The sequence below is a fragment of the Lipotes vexillifer genome, unplaced genomic scaffold (genome assembly GCF_000442215.2).
Source record: "Lipotes vexillifer unplaced genomic scaffold, Lipotes_vexillifer_v1.1 scaffold1166, whole genome shotgun sequence".
Lineage (NCBI taxonomy): Eukaryota > Metazoa > Chordata > Mammalia > Artiodactyla > Lipotidae > Lipotes > Lipotes vexillifer.
In genome coordinates, this window is record NW_006773421.1 from 1,829,845 (window position 1) to 1,845,526 (window position 15,682).

The following is a 15,682-nucleotide window of genomic DNA, read 5'->3' on the forward strand; positions in this document are numbered from 1 at the left end:
TCTATCCTGGGCCGGGGCACGAACCCGTGTCCCCTGCATCGGCAGGTGGACTGTCAACCACTGTGCCACCAGGGAAGCCCCCCGACGCCGATTTCTAAGGGGTCTGTGCATGTGATACATGGTGGGTGGTGGTATTATTATAAAAAGATGTCGGGGATAAACCACAGGCCTCGCCACAGATGCCACGGCCAGATGGAAAGGCTGGCAGGATTTTGACCTCACTTGTTCTCTGTGTCCCAGGATCCTCACAAAGCTCCGCTAAGGGGCCCAGACACCAAGTGCTTCCATCAGCAAAACAGAGACGGAGAAACGGCAACACAGCACCGCCCAGAGCTTAAGGACCACGCTGTGTCTCCCACCATGGCAAGTTTATGACTCACCCCACATTTTCCGTTTCCCATCTTCCTGCAGGCCTGTGACTCACCTCAAGAAGCCATTTTCCAGTTGAGGAGAACTGAGACCCCAGTCACTGAGCTTAGCTCAAAGCAGAAACCAGGAGTGGCTATAATGGTTAACAGGTAGCATTTATTACCGGAGCCTGGCGCTAGATACACGCTAAGGTTATTAATTCATGCAATCCTCACCTTATTATAATCTCCACTTTATAGATGAAAAAACGCGGAGGGACTTCCCTGGCGGTCCGGTGGTTAAGACTCAGTGCTTCCACCACAGGGGCCGTGGGTTCGATCTCTGGTCCTGGAAGTTCCACATGCCACATGGTGCAGCCAAAATAAGAAACTCAGAGAAATTGATGGAATTGCCCAAAGTCACACAGCCAGTTAAGGAGTGGGGACAACTCTCACACCTGTCCATTTGGACGCAAGGGCGGTTTTTAACTGCTATAACTGGGGCACAAACAGGCTTAACGGCCAGGATCAGGGCTCTATGGCTGGGTGGGAGGGACTGAGCCCCCAGGGAAGCCTGCAGGAGCAGATAGAGAGCCCCGGACTCTTCTGAGACCAGCTCCCTTCCTCACAGAAGAGAGAGGTTCCCAAGCGCTGGCAGGGAGGAAAGCCTCGGGGTTTAACCCTGTACTGGTCCAAAGACAGGTTCCCGGCATGGGGAGGGCAATGAGAGAAGAGAAATCAAAGCCATAAAACTTCCCTGCCACCTAAGGCAGGTAAAGGGGAGGAAACGAGGCCAGCAGCCATGTACCCCTCGATCCATATTTCACAGGAAAGATGATAACAAGTGGACATGTCACTCCCCAAAACCAGAAACTCAAAGCAATTTTAGATGAACTTTCAGAATGATGAAGGAGATGGCCGTGTTCATGTTATACACCAGATAAATCACACCAAAATGATAGTTGTAATTCCCAAAAGTACACAGAGAATTGATTTTACTATGACACTTATCATGATGAAAGGGTTCACCCCTGCAAGGACCCTTCTTAAGTGGCTCCAGCTTAACCCCTGCCCTGCCAGGTCCAGCTCATCTGCTCCCTGAGCCCCAGCATGCAAAGCTGCCCCCTGATTCCAGGCTGCAGCCTGGCGCTGCCCCTGGGCCCCGCCAACATGGGTCACCAGCAGCTTCCAAAGCCCTGGGTGAGCCCAGCACCAGCAGACATCTGAGGTCAACCAAGCTCCTCTCTGACCTAGGAAACAGCCTCACTGGCTGTGTCTGTCTGAGTCTGAGTGAACGGAGAAAAGAACTGTTGTTTTTCACGTTTGCCTGCTTAATCTTCACAATTACCTGTGCGCTGGGTGTTATGACTTACTCCGTTTATCAGATGAATTAACTGAGGCTCAGAGAGGCCAGCTTACCCAGAGATTTGAATATAGGTCTTAGTGACTCCCAACTGGATTCTCTTCCCACCACGTCCTGCTGGCAGTTGGGCTGCTAAGATGCTACCCCCAACCCTGGGCCAGAATTTCATTCATTCATTCAGGGCTCAGCAAGTATTATTGAGTATCTATAGGTACCAGGCACTGGGTTGGGGATACAGTTGAGAATAGGACTCTGTTTCTGCCTCATGGACCTAACTTGACACAAATGAATGCAAGTAAATGAATTACAAGCAGTGAAAGAGTGCTTTGAAGGATATGCATGGTGCTGTCCCATGCATATGGGACAGCTCCCAGCACCCAAAGGGAGCTGCCTGGGTCAGGAAGGGCAGAGGAGGCTTCCCTGAGGAGGTGACCACAACTGAGAGCCCAAGGATGGGACGGTGCCAACCAGGCAGAAGGATAACTGCACAGTGGGGACCAGGGTCTGGAGGCAGGTGTAGCCGGAGTGGAAGAGGAGGTGAGGAAAGCAGCTGTCAAAGGAGGCCAGAGGGATGGGAGGGATGAACCAGCAAATCAAGGAGCTTTTCTCCATCCATAGGAAGCCATGGAAAGCCATTGCAAGGATTAAGCAGGGGAGGTTGGGACATGATCAGATTTGTGTTTGAAAAGCTCACTCCAGTGCCGATTCGAGGACCAGACTGAGCTTAGGTGGCCTGGAGGCTGAGCTTGTTTTCAGATTGGCGCCCAAGAAGGCATAAGGCATAATGTATCCTTACAGGAGTATTTGCATCCTACCAACTGGAGGTCAGAATTATACTGCTCACCATCAAAGGCTGCTATCAGACTTCAAGAACAAAGACTGGATAGAGCAAGTTCTATAAAATAAGCTATAAAAATCAACTCAGGACAAAATCAAAGAGCGTTGCTGGAAAGAAAAATAGATGACGTTTCAGAGTTAATGTCATAAACATCTTTAGCTCTATATTGCCATCTGTTTTTACACTTCTAACTTCAGAGCTAAGATCGCTTCAGCCATGTTGTTCGAGAGTTTTTTCTGCTTTGGTTTGGTTTGGTTCTGGGGATTTGTCTTTTGTTTTCTAAATGCAGCTGGTCCAATCCCGGTTCTGCCTCTTTTACTACTTTGTGATCTTGGGCAAAAGCCTTGACTTTGAACTTCAGTCTTTCCTCTGACTTTACAATATTATGATCCTATGACATACAGAGACTCTATAAGAGTCAGATGGTGAATGCTTGTCAAAGTCAAGCTGTGGGAATTTACGGTTAGACATACTCCAGAGAACAAATAACAGGAAAGCTTTCTAGCCCCCAAGCCCCCTAAAAACAAGTCTGCTGGGCTCCAGGAGTCTGGCTGAGAGCAAAAGACATACTTTTAAATCAATAACCATGATAACATGCCCCACGGTTTCAAAGATTAGGAATAATGGGGTCAGTGATCAGAATGCAATCATCTTAAAATTATCAAAGGACAAAAAAGCAGGACTCAAGTAATTACCTCCCAATAAGTTTCTTCTCTCTTGAATTCTCCAAGTTACAAGGTAAACACTTAATGAATTAAACTAGAAAGAAGAGAGATTTTAGAAATGTCATTCCGCTGCCCAAACAAGTTTATAGGAGGACAATTAACAGTGAGCATGGTATAACTTAGCAAAACCTAGATACAAGCTCCTACCGGATGCCTTTAAACCAGTAATTTTCAAACTTAAGTAGTAAAGGATAAGAACACATTTAAAGGGAAAAAAAAAAAAAAAAATCACACCAATCCCCATGGGGTTCACTTAAGTTATCTTACCATAAATTTAATATATACAAACACTGACTGAGGTATAAATCCTATGCTTCTAGCTCTCATGCACATATAAAATAAAAACAAATTTATGGAATAAATACAATTAAAACTACCAAACCAATAAAATTCAAATTAACAACATTAACTTACTATGATGGCTAATGATGACTTGTAGAAGCTAGGTCTGGTGCTGGGCTCACCAGAAAGATATCATTGTTCTAGGCTTCACCTCCACTGTCAGCTCGATTCTTTGGACTTTAACATGATGGACCATTATTTAATCCAGAGGTCATCAAACATTTTCAATAAAAGGCCAGATTGTAAATATTTTTGGCTTTGCAGACCATATGGGCTCTGTCACAAACTACTAACTCTATCCTTGCAGCATGAAATCAGCCATAGACAATGGTTAATGGATGGACCTGGCTGTGTGCCAATAAAACTTTATTTACGAAAACAGGTGCTGGGCAGGATTTGGCCCAAGGGCCAGAGTTTGCTGACTCCTGATTTCATCCATCATCTTTATTATGTCATCATTTGGCCTTTTGCCTTTTAACAACGACTTTGACTCAACTATTGATTTATTATTTTTATGGACCAGTCAATCCAATAATTCATTCCAAATTTCAACCTTGAAAAATATTAAACGGAACATGTATTTCTTGCCTATTTATAACTCAATCACTGGTAAAAGGTTGATATGAAAAAAAGGCAGGATCTGAGTAATGCACCTTCTAAAGGGGGTTCTGGGCGCCTGTGATCCCCTGGACCATGTGTCAGTTCCGTCCTTTTATTTCTTTTCTCTATTTGAACTACAGATTAGACATCCAACAGTGATATCCTTCTACCTTAATTGGACATGAGCGTATCATTTAAGATTGTCAGCCTCTGCTGTTTTCTCTTTATTTTACCATTCGGTCATTCAAACAAAAAACAATCATTGAGCACTTACAAATGTCAGGCACTGCTCTGAGCACTTGAGAACTTAAGTGTGGAAAACAGACCCAGAAACCCAGCCTTCACAGATCTTACATTCAGATCAGGGAGTGAGTGGCAGAGACAGACAATAAAAATTAGTCTATTAATACATAAATGGTGCTGTTTGAATGAAATGAAATGAAGGTCTATGTTCAATAATGAAAGAAACCAGCATCTTCATCTTAGAAAATGATCCCCAATTATGAAAGAGCACCCCAAAGAGAAGTGTTCTGTGTCTGCCCTGTACAAGGATTCAACGACCGCAGACAGGGAAGGTTTGCTTTGTTTTGTACTAGGACAGGTCATCCTAACAGGAGCCAGGCTTGCTCACCAGCCCATCAGGAGCTACCATGCTGTCACATCTGGGGCTCCTTAGGTGCCAAAGTGGTCAAAGCACAAAGCCTCCAGAACTGAAACGGGGCAGCACTATTTAGTGCTTGCGGGTGACCTAAGGTATTGCTGGTATCGTTGGTTAGGTAGTCTCACCTCCTTCACAGCCCCTCACAGGTGGCCTGGACATGAGGAAGTGGACTTTGGAAGGCCTCGCCGGGTCCTGGCTCTGCCACTGGCGACTGTGGACCAGTCAGCCACCCTGTTTGAGTCTCGGTTTCCCCATCTATAATTCTGGAATGACAGAAGTGCGTTTCCTGTCTCCCTCAAAATTCTTAAGAAAACCAAATGAGATAAGTTATGAAAGAGTTTTGAAACTGAATCTGCTGAGAGCTGGCTTGGCCCCAGAAAAAAAAGTTGGAGGGCCCCAGAGAGGGGAGATTTGTATTGATAAGTAACATGGGCCCAGGCCCCTCCAACTCACTGGGCCCTGCTTATGTGCACTGGGTCCTTACTTTTGTTCAGCCCTGTGTTCAGGCAATCTATCAATGTCATGTAACCCGGTTATTACAACTGGTATTATGATGATGATGATGATGATATCAGTGTGTTGGAAGAACTACTAAAAGTCTACATTTCTAGAATGTTCACACAGTTGAATCCTCTTTACAAAGGAGAGACCCTTATCTCTATTCACCTTCATGAACATAATTAGCTAGCAAGCCTAAAGATTTTTTCCTCTTTTATTTTTTCTGGCGAAACCTTTTATAGACTGCCAATATACATTATTCCTATTATCTTTTGCTTTAATCAGTTTCAAAAAACTTTCCCCAAGTCCCATTTCTATTGCATTTTCCTCCAGACCTTGGAGAAGAAAAAAAATGCAAAGCAAAATAAAACTCCCTGGTCTGCAGACTGTATTTCTGCAGGGTCATGGAGAAGAATATGAATGAATATTCGGATTTACTGAATACGAACAGGAGGGAGGACACCTTTCCTAAAAGCTCTCAAACGTCTGTACAAACACTCTTATCCCATCCAGTCCCTACTGTGTGAAAGCACAGAATCAGGACACACAGAATCTACACTTACTAAGCCCTGATTGTGTGCGTCGCACTGTCCTACATACATTAATATTAACCTGGGTATTTACTGAATTTCTACTGGGGGAAAATCACTCTACAATGTACACCCATCTAAACACAAACACGTACGGTTCTCTCTCTCTTTCTGTATCTTTCTCTCTCCAACTGTCTCTCTCTGCCCCATATCCTCTGACCACAGACCGGTTGTTCTCAATCAAAGGCTGCCCAGAATCATACCTCATAAGTGCCCAGGGCAATAGCCTGAGGTTTACAAAGACTAATAATAATGTGGTTCCCAAGAGGAATAAAGCATCTTCCATCCTCGCTCCCCACCTCCCAGCCACCAGGCACCCCACTCCCAGGAGGCAAATACAAGCCAGACTAACCCCAAGAAAACTAACCCCCAAGATGACAACATCTTCAATTCACAATCTGTTTTTTTTTTTCTTTAATATGTGTGTTTTGTGCTTTTCCCTTTGTCAAAAGAGCACAAGCCTTTCATTTTGCCTTTTATTTGTCTTGCTGCCGGTACTGTGAAAATGTATTGGCCTTTCAGTTAGTGATTACACATCATCACATACCCAATTTATAACACCATGCCCCAAAGAACAGATGTAATAAAGCAAGGGCAGGAAGTTGCAACCTGATAAAACAGAGCTGCCGACTCAAAGGTCTTTGCATGTGTGCAGGATAGAAAACAGTGCCAACAAAAGGCCTGGGAACCTGTATTTTGCGAACGACTGCAGATGTTATGGACACAGCCCCAGTGGGTGGGTGGAATGGGGAATAGAGAAAGTATAAGACCCACACAACAGACTGGTGGTTGCCAAGGGGGAGGGGGAGGGATGTATTGGGAGTTTGGGGTTAGTAGATGCAAACTATTACGTGTAGAATGGATGGACAGCAAGGTCCTAACGTACAGCACAGGGAACTATATTCAGTGTACTAGGATAAACCATAATTGGAAACACTATAAAAAAGAATGTAGGTATATGTATAACTGAGTCACTTTGCTGTACAGCAGAAATTAAAACAACATTGTAAACCAGCTATACTACAGTTACAAAAAGAAAAAAGTGTGAGACCAAATTTCCTGGCCCAAGGTCTTCTATGCTCATCTGATCCAACCCAGAACAGATCTGCGACCAGCCCCCTAAAGTCAAGGAACCCTTGGCTGGGAGGTCAGTCTACTCTCTAGTGGTTTGGAATTCTATTCCTTTGTTGCAAGAGATTCCCTGGGACTAGGGTCATGAATAGGGCCTTTTGATGGCCACTTGCTAGTGACACCTCCCCTGATCGTCCTCAGAGACTCCCAGACTGCAGAAAGGATCTACCTCAAAGGACCCAGGAAAGATTTCCTTGGTTCCATGACCATATGAACAGAAATTATACCAGTTATCTCTGACTTTACAACTAATGAGATGTACAGCTCAATGTAATTTATTTGTACGTCTGGACTAAATCAGAAAAAAAAAGTCTTTCATCAAAGGAAGGGCCCTCATTTGGGGCTCAGAAAATGTGGTCCCACCACCCAGGGCGAATGGGCCTCCCCCTGGCCCCATCTATCAGTGGCCTCTCCCCTCCGCCCAGGTGGCCTCCAGGTCAGGGGTGGAGCCCCTCCTCCTCCAGGCTCAGACTTGTTTGACAGGCACTTCGCCCTCAAGCCCACAAATCCAGTTCCCTGATAGTCGACTGGGTACAGGTCTTCCTGGACACGAGGTCAGAAGGGACCGTGACACAGATGCCCTCCAGACCTGCAAACACTTGGGTCCTTTCCTTCAGCGTTTTCTCCAGAGTGACCTCCATCAGCTTTGATCTCAGCCAGGGGCAACCATCTCCCGGTTCCTGTGCTGCTCTGAGCTTTGGCTTCCCTGAGACCCTGCCCCCCACCCTCCCTCCCTTCCCCCCAGCCATTCCCCTTCCCTCCTCCTTCCCTCCTTTCCCAGGAGACCAGGGGTGATCTCACCGTCTTCTCCGCCAGCCCAGGTCCCTTTACACTTAGTCACATAGCGGCACACACCCTCACACATCCATGCCCACTCACACATACACACATCCCTGCTCACACACACTCACACATGCACAAGTACATACTCCCATTCCCACCCTCATACGCTCACAGCTCACTCACATACGCACATTCACGCACACTTACTCACATACAGTCATACATACTCACACATGTACAGGATCCTTTCCCAGCTGCTCCACCCCCACTGAGCTCAGAATCTAAACTCTGTCCCACACTTTCTACCCTTCAGCGTTGTCTCATTGTTTTATGTGTGTCGATCACACATCATGCCCCCTAACTCTGCCCCTAAACTGCACAAGGTTAAGGCAGAAACGTGGGCTTCCCCCATCCCTCATCCATGGCATTTAGAGCTCAGTAAACTTTCAGAAGCGCTGAGCTGAGCGAGATCCTGGAGATCACCGAGATTCCAAGTTCCCCTCTCCAAACTAAGCCCACTGATGGATGGACACACACACACACACTCGCACGCACGCATGCACACATGCACGCTCTCACACACACACGTGCACACATGCAAACGCGCACAAATGAACACATGCACACACACACGCATGCACACACGCACACTCACATGCACTTGTGTACACACGCACGCTCGCACACATGCACACATGCACGCATTCAGTGATTGATGCGTTGATTGGAAGGATGGAGACAACAGTGCATGGACTCCAGGGTCACGCTGTGGTTGCTCCCCTGTACTTGGCACTTTGGTGGTGCACTGGGACCCAGGGCCCTGCCACTGGACATTCCGTTCTGGCCTCAGACCACCCGCCCGGGGTGGGAAGGGGGTCCTGGAGGTCCCAGTCAGAATACTGATCTGGCTTCAGATGGACCTGGGTTCCAAGACTGGTTCTGCCACTTACTCCCTGTGACCATCAGTAAGTTCTTCCAAGGCTCGGTTTTTCAGTGTAAAATGGAAATAGTAATGGGATCTGTTCCATTGAGCTGCTGTGAGCATTAAAGGAGATAAAGCAAGAAAAGCATTCAGCACAGGGCCTGACACATAGTAAAGAGCATACGTGATTATTATCTGATTATTATCATCAGGGTTAAAAAGTAAAAGGAAGGGTGGTGTCCAGTCCTGGACCTGCAATCACTTACCTGTGAATATCACTTTACCGCTCTAAGCTCATTTCTTGCTTTGTTTGGGGTTACTTTTCTCTTTGGCAAAAAATGAAGATCATTAAACCTGCCCTACTGGGCTGTTGTGAAAGTTAAGTAAAATTCCAGCCAGGCTGCACCTCTCACCTGTGTGCACACCTAGCACATAGGAAGCCGAGTCAAGGTGGTAATTATCCTTATCTCTAAGGCTGTAGTGTCCGCCTTCTGAAGTCCCCACCAGCTCTTGCCACCTCTGTCCCTGTTATCCCTTCCCTACCCCAAGTCCCACGTAAGCCCAGCCAGGCTCTTCGAGGACAAGAAACCTCAGAAACGCACTCTCTGGCCAAGGTTGCTAGGCACAAGCTTCCCCTCTAACATCTCAAAGCACTATAAAGCTTGTTGCCACTCACTTCTCCCATGTTTTTCGTAAACCAGATCCCAACTTGGCTCTGTAATTGCTGAGCTTGTAGTCTCATCCTCTCTCACACCCTGGAGAAATGGAGCCACTGTCATTTTCATACATCCTGAAGGCTAGCCAGGGAAGGGTCATCTAAGAAGCATTTCAGGGACTTCCCTGGCAGTACAGTGGTAAAGACTGCACTGCCACTGCAGGGGACACGGGTTTGATCCCCGGTCGGGGAACTAAAGATCCCGCCTGCTGCATGGTGTGGCCGAAAAATTTTAAAAAAGGTAGTGTTTCATTGCAAATGATACAAATCCCCTTGTTTTTGGAGAGCAAGGGTTTGGGGATTTAGAACCAAGAATGAATGTTTGAACTCACAAACACAGAGAACAGACTTGTGGTTGCCAAGGGGGGAGGGTGGTGGGGGAGGGATGGGTTGGGAGTTTGGGATTAGTAGATGCAAAGTATTATACATAGAATGGTTAAACAACAAGGTCCTACTGTATAGCACAGAGAACTATACTCAATCTTGTGATAAACCATAATGGAAAAGAATATGAAAAAGAATGTATATGTATAACTGAATCACTTTGCTGTACAGTAGAAATTAACACAACATTGTAAATCAACTATACTTCAATAAAATAATGTTTTTAAGAAAGAATGAGGGCTTCCCTGGTGACACAGTGGTTAAGAATCTGCCTGCCAACGCAGGGGACACAGGTTCCAGCCCTGGTCCAGGAAGACCCCACATGCCGCAGAGCAACTAAGCCCGTGCACCACAACTACAGAGCCTGCACACCAGACCCCGAGAGCCACAACTACTGAGCCCGTGTGCCACAACTACTGAAGCCCGCGTGCCTAGAAGCCGTGCTCCGCAGCAAGAGAAGCCACCACAATGAGAAGCCCACGCACCACAACGAAGAGTAGCCCCTGCTCGCTGCAACTAGAGAAAGCCTGCATGCAACAAAAAAGATCCAACTCAGCCAAAAATAAATAAAATAAATAAATTTATTTTAAAAAAAAAAGAATGAATGTTGGAGGAAAACTCCAGAACAGACTCACTTCACACTTTGAGAATCTGCATAAACCACTTATTCATTTGATTTTAATTTTAAATGATTTTTCTGATTATAAAAGTAATCATAGATGTAGAAAACAAACTTATGGTTACCAGGGGGGTACATGGGGGAGGGATAAATTGGGAGATTGGGATTGACATATACACACTACTATACATAAAATAGATAATCAACAAGGACCTACTGTATAACGCAGGGAACTCTACTCCATACTCTGTAATGGTCTATATGGGAAAAGAATCTAAAAAAGAGTGGATATAGGTGTATGTATAATTGATTCACTTTGCTGATTTGCAACATTGTAAATCAACTATACTCCAACAAAATTTTTCTAAACTAATCATAGAAAATACAGAAAGGCAAATATTTATGTATATACAAGTTACGTAATATATACGACTACTATTACCGGTTTTCTCATGTTTATTAACATCCTTGGGATCAACTTGTATAAAACATTTTACATCCGTTTTCCAGTTAATGTTACATATTATTATACAATTAATTTCCCATAGCATTAAAAACCTCTTTAATGACATCATCTTTAATGACTCCATAAACACACCCTCATTTGGAGACCACTAATTTATTTAACCATTCTCCTATCTTTGGCCATCGAGGTTGTAACCACTTTTAACCCTAACAACCTCTGAAGCTCGCTGAAGTTCATGGCTCCCGACAAGAGGTGAAGAATTTGCAGCCCATGGGTCACAGGTGCCTCTGCACCCACCCACCCATGCACCCACCCAGCTCCACGTTAAGGTCCTGCTTTAATTACAGGATGAAAATCAGAAAGCCGCCTGCATGCTGCCTCTTTGCTCACACATCCAGAATTAACATTTTAATGGCTAAAGAGCAGCGCTGTCATCCTCACAGACATAATTCTGGTCAATAAGGTAGGTGATCTAAATTGTTGGGAAATCAATTTTTACTAGAATTCCATAAGGGCTTATTGAACAAAATACAACCTATAAATCCTTTCCTTTCTTTTTTCCTTAGCTTTGATCTGGTCTATCTTAGTCCAAACTCTTTTAATTGCAAGAATCAGAAACCCACTCCAAGGAGCTCGAATGAAAGGTTAGAGTTATTGCAAGGATACACAGAGGTCCAAAGGGAAACCAGGAAGCATTGAATCATGCCTAAAGCAGAGCAGAAAACAGGGATTTGCTCTCTCTCGCTCTCTCTCTCTCTCTCTTTCTCTCTCTTCACTCACATGTGATTTCTCTGCTCTTCTCTGGGCTCCCACTCCCTCCCCATCTCCCTCCCGACCAGCTTCTCTGAGTCTCAGTTCCTTATACATTCAGCAAATACGTAGACCCAAAATAGCTCCCTTTGCCCCCACTATACAGGGAACTTTCAGCACACATGCCCAGCGTCGGCCAGCAAAATCCTTCTGATGCCTGGTTCAGATTCCCCAAAGAAGGAACCTTACTGACTTAGGAGGACATGTAAGCCATTGATAGCTCTCTGGCCAGCCCCCAGTCAGGTACTCCTGGCCCAATCGTCTGTGAGGGGGAAGCAGGGTCACATGGGCCCCACTCACCCAGCAAGGCCATGTGAGGACAGAAGTTTCCCTGGAAAGGAAGTTTGGGCCAACAAGGAGCCCCGTGTCTAATTCCTAGATTAAGGGCTATAAACTGAGTCAGAGATTTTCTTTCCACAGAAGTTCTGGAAACACAGTCTTAGGAAAGTGCCTAAGACTAATGCTAGCTCTTCATAACCAGGTGAACAAACAACATGGTCCTGGAAGCCATTAGCCCTGTGTACCCTTAACTAAACCCCTGATTCTAGTCAGGAGCCTAGAGCCTCCAGCAGGTTTTTCAGATCAGCCAGTTCCTGGAGGTACACCCGCAAACTCAGGGCTTCTCTCCAGCATAATGGGATTGGTCTGAAGCTGTCCTGAGAGGCGGGCAGCTACCTGGAGGCTTCCCCAGGTCACCCGCACAGTTGTCTGGTCTACAGGGAGCAGTGGGTGTAACTGAAGGACACTGAGCCTCACACCCCAAGCAAAGATTTCCCAAGTACAATACCAGAAAAGGCGCTAACAACACAGGAAATGTTGATATGTTAAGCTACATTAAAATTAGAAGCTTCTGGGGCTTCCCTGGTGGCGCAGTGGTTGAGAGTCCATCTGCCAATGCAGGGGACATGGGTTCGTGCCCCGGTCCGGGAAGATCCCACATGCCGTGGAGCAGCTGGGCCCGTGAGCCATGGCCACTGAGCCTGCACGTCCGGAGCCTGTGCTCCGCAACGGGAGAGGCCACAGCAGTGAGAGGCCCGCGTACCGCAAAAAAATATAAAAATAAAAAATAAAGAAATTGGAAGCTTCTTTTCATAATAACATAAGAGGAAGAGAGTGAAAAGGCAAGCCACAGAGAAGGGGAAAATATGTGCAATAAAGATATCCAATAACGCAGTGCAATTAAAATAGAATAAGAACTTGTACAGTTTTTTTTAATGCAACAGAAAAATGACCAAAAGATTTGAACAAGCACTTCGCAAAAGAGGATATTGAAATGGTTTATAAATGTACAAAAATGTGCTTAACCTCAGTAGCTACTGGGGAAATGCAAATGAAAAAACAAGGTGAGATATTGCTTTACCTCATCAGAATAACAAAATGGGAAAGAATGCCAGTAGCAGGTATTGGAGAAGATGGGGAGAAATAGAAATTCACACGCTGCTGCGTTAGAGTGGAAACTGACATGCCCGTTTTGAAAACCTATTTGGCGATATCTATTCAAGCTGAGCCCTAGACATACCATAGGACTCAGCAATTCCACTCCTAGGCATATGCCAAACAGAAATGCAGGCAACATAACATTATGTAAGAGTGCCAAAAACTAGAAGCCACCCAAATCTTCATCAACAGTAGAATGGATACGTTGGGGTATAATCACACTATGGAAATTATATAGTAATGCAAATAAATAAATGAACTACTGTTACCTGCAAAAACATGGGTGAATTTCACAAGCAAAAAAGCCAGAGTACATACTATATGATTTCATTTAAATGAAGTTCAAAAACAGGCAACACTGTGCCGTATGATCCAGCAGTCCCACTCCTAGGCATATATCTGGACAAAACTATAATTCAAAAAGATACATGCACCCCTATGTTCACAGCAGCACTATTCACAATAGCCAAGACATGGAAGCAACCTAAATGTCCATCGACAGAGGAATGGATAAAGAACATGTGGCGCGCACACACACACACACACACACACACACACACACACACACACAATGGAATACTATACAGCCAAAAAAAATGAAATGATGTCATTTGCAGCAACATGGATAGACTTAGAGATTATCATACTAAGTGAAGTAAGTCATAAAGAGAAAGGCAAATACCATATGATACCATTTATATGTGTAGTTTAAAATATGACACAAATGAACCTATCTACAAAACAGAAACAGACTCACAGACATAGAGAACAGACATGTGGTTGCCACGGTGGGTGGGTAGGGGAGGGGTGGAGTGGGAGTTTGGGGTTAGCAGATGCAAACTGTAATATATAGAATGGATAAACAACAAGGTCCTACTGTATAGCACAGGGAACTATATCCAATCTCCTGGGATAAACCATAATGGAAAAGAATATGAAAAAGAATATATATGTGTAACTGCATCACTTTTGCTGTTACAGCAGAAATTAACACAACGCTGTAAATCAACTATAATTCAATTAAAAAAAAACAGGCAACACTAGTCTATGGTGTTTGGAGATAGGATTGTGGTCATTTTAAGGGAAGATGCTGGAGGGTGGCGGGGAGAGGGCAGAGAGGGGATTCTGGGATTCTGGAAACATAATTCTTCATTGGGGTGGTGCTTACATGGGTGTGTTTACTTTGGGGTAGTTTGACAAGCTGTACTCTTAGATACAGGCAGTTTTCTGAATGTACTTTATACACGGATTTTTAAATATTCATGTTTTACAAAGGTCAGTACTATACAATGTGATACATGTAACAATCCCCAAATATTGTTATATTCCATTACATATGTGACTCTTGAGAGCCACACAGGTTAAGTGATTTCCTCAAAGTCACACAGGTAGTTAGTGGCGGGCCAAGTCAACCTAGGTTGTAAGACTCCAAGGTCACTACTCTTTCTACTATATTCTGATGCTTCCATTTATATACCGAAGCTTCAACCATAATGCTCACTCCTGCCAGGACTGATCAAATAGGCCTCCACCTCACAGAAAGAAGAAACAACTGATATCGAAAACTTTTGTGGAGCCATGAACTAAGCTTGATGTTATGTTAGCTCTCTAGTGGGCATTAGCCACACTCAATGCTCAAAATTTCTGCCTTGCCTATAAAAGTCACTCCTGCAGAAGCACCTCATCATGGAGCCACCAAACCAAGGGGGCCCTCCTTCCACTGGCCTCCCCAGACAGCTGCTGTCCTCATGTCTGACGTTGCAGCTTTGGCAAAGACACCCCTGTGCCCTTCCTGGTACCATTGTGGCTTTAAGGATCTGTTTGGTTCAAATTCAGACAAAAATAAAGAAAAAAGGAGAGAAACTGTAAAATGGGACTAAATTAAGATAGGACAGAGAGTCAACTCCCTGAATTGCACCTGGACCTGGGGCACCTCTTGGGATTGTGGGTGTCTCATGGGAAGAAAAGAGAGCTCTGTCCCAGGAAGAGTTTAACATCACAGAATTCATCCCGTTGAAAGAGATTTTGAAGACTTTGAAAATTCTGACAGCAGAAAATGATACAGACAACACTTGGAGAGTATTTTACAGGTTCCAAAGCTTTTTCACCTTTCTCTGTTGACTCTGCAGGCAATCATTACAGATTAGATAGTATCATTATCCCCATTGTAGAGACAAGGAAATCCAAACTCAGGCTATCTGCAGAGTAACTAAGTGGTGGTCTCCCGTGATTGGTCTCAGGTTGATTGAGTCCAAATTCCAAGTTCTTTCTACCTCCCATACTAGAAACCACACCCCACTCCAAGGGGACACCTGAAATTTGTCCTGACTACTTTCCAAGAAGTCCTGGAACCAACAGGATTCCAAGAAACTCAACTAAAGAATGTGTTAGCCCAAGACCCTGGCTGAATATGATCTTAGATGTTTCTTCATTTTCTACGTCAGTATCAAG

General features: G+C 44.8%; 1 pseudogene; it reads left to right on the forward strand.

The window, feature by feature from the left end:
* The window catches only part of LOC103076949 (eukaryotic translation initiation factor 2 subunit 3 pseudogene), a 162,555-nt pseudogene that overhangs the window by 122,542 nt on the left and 24,331 nt on the right, over positions 1-15,682 (forward strand).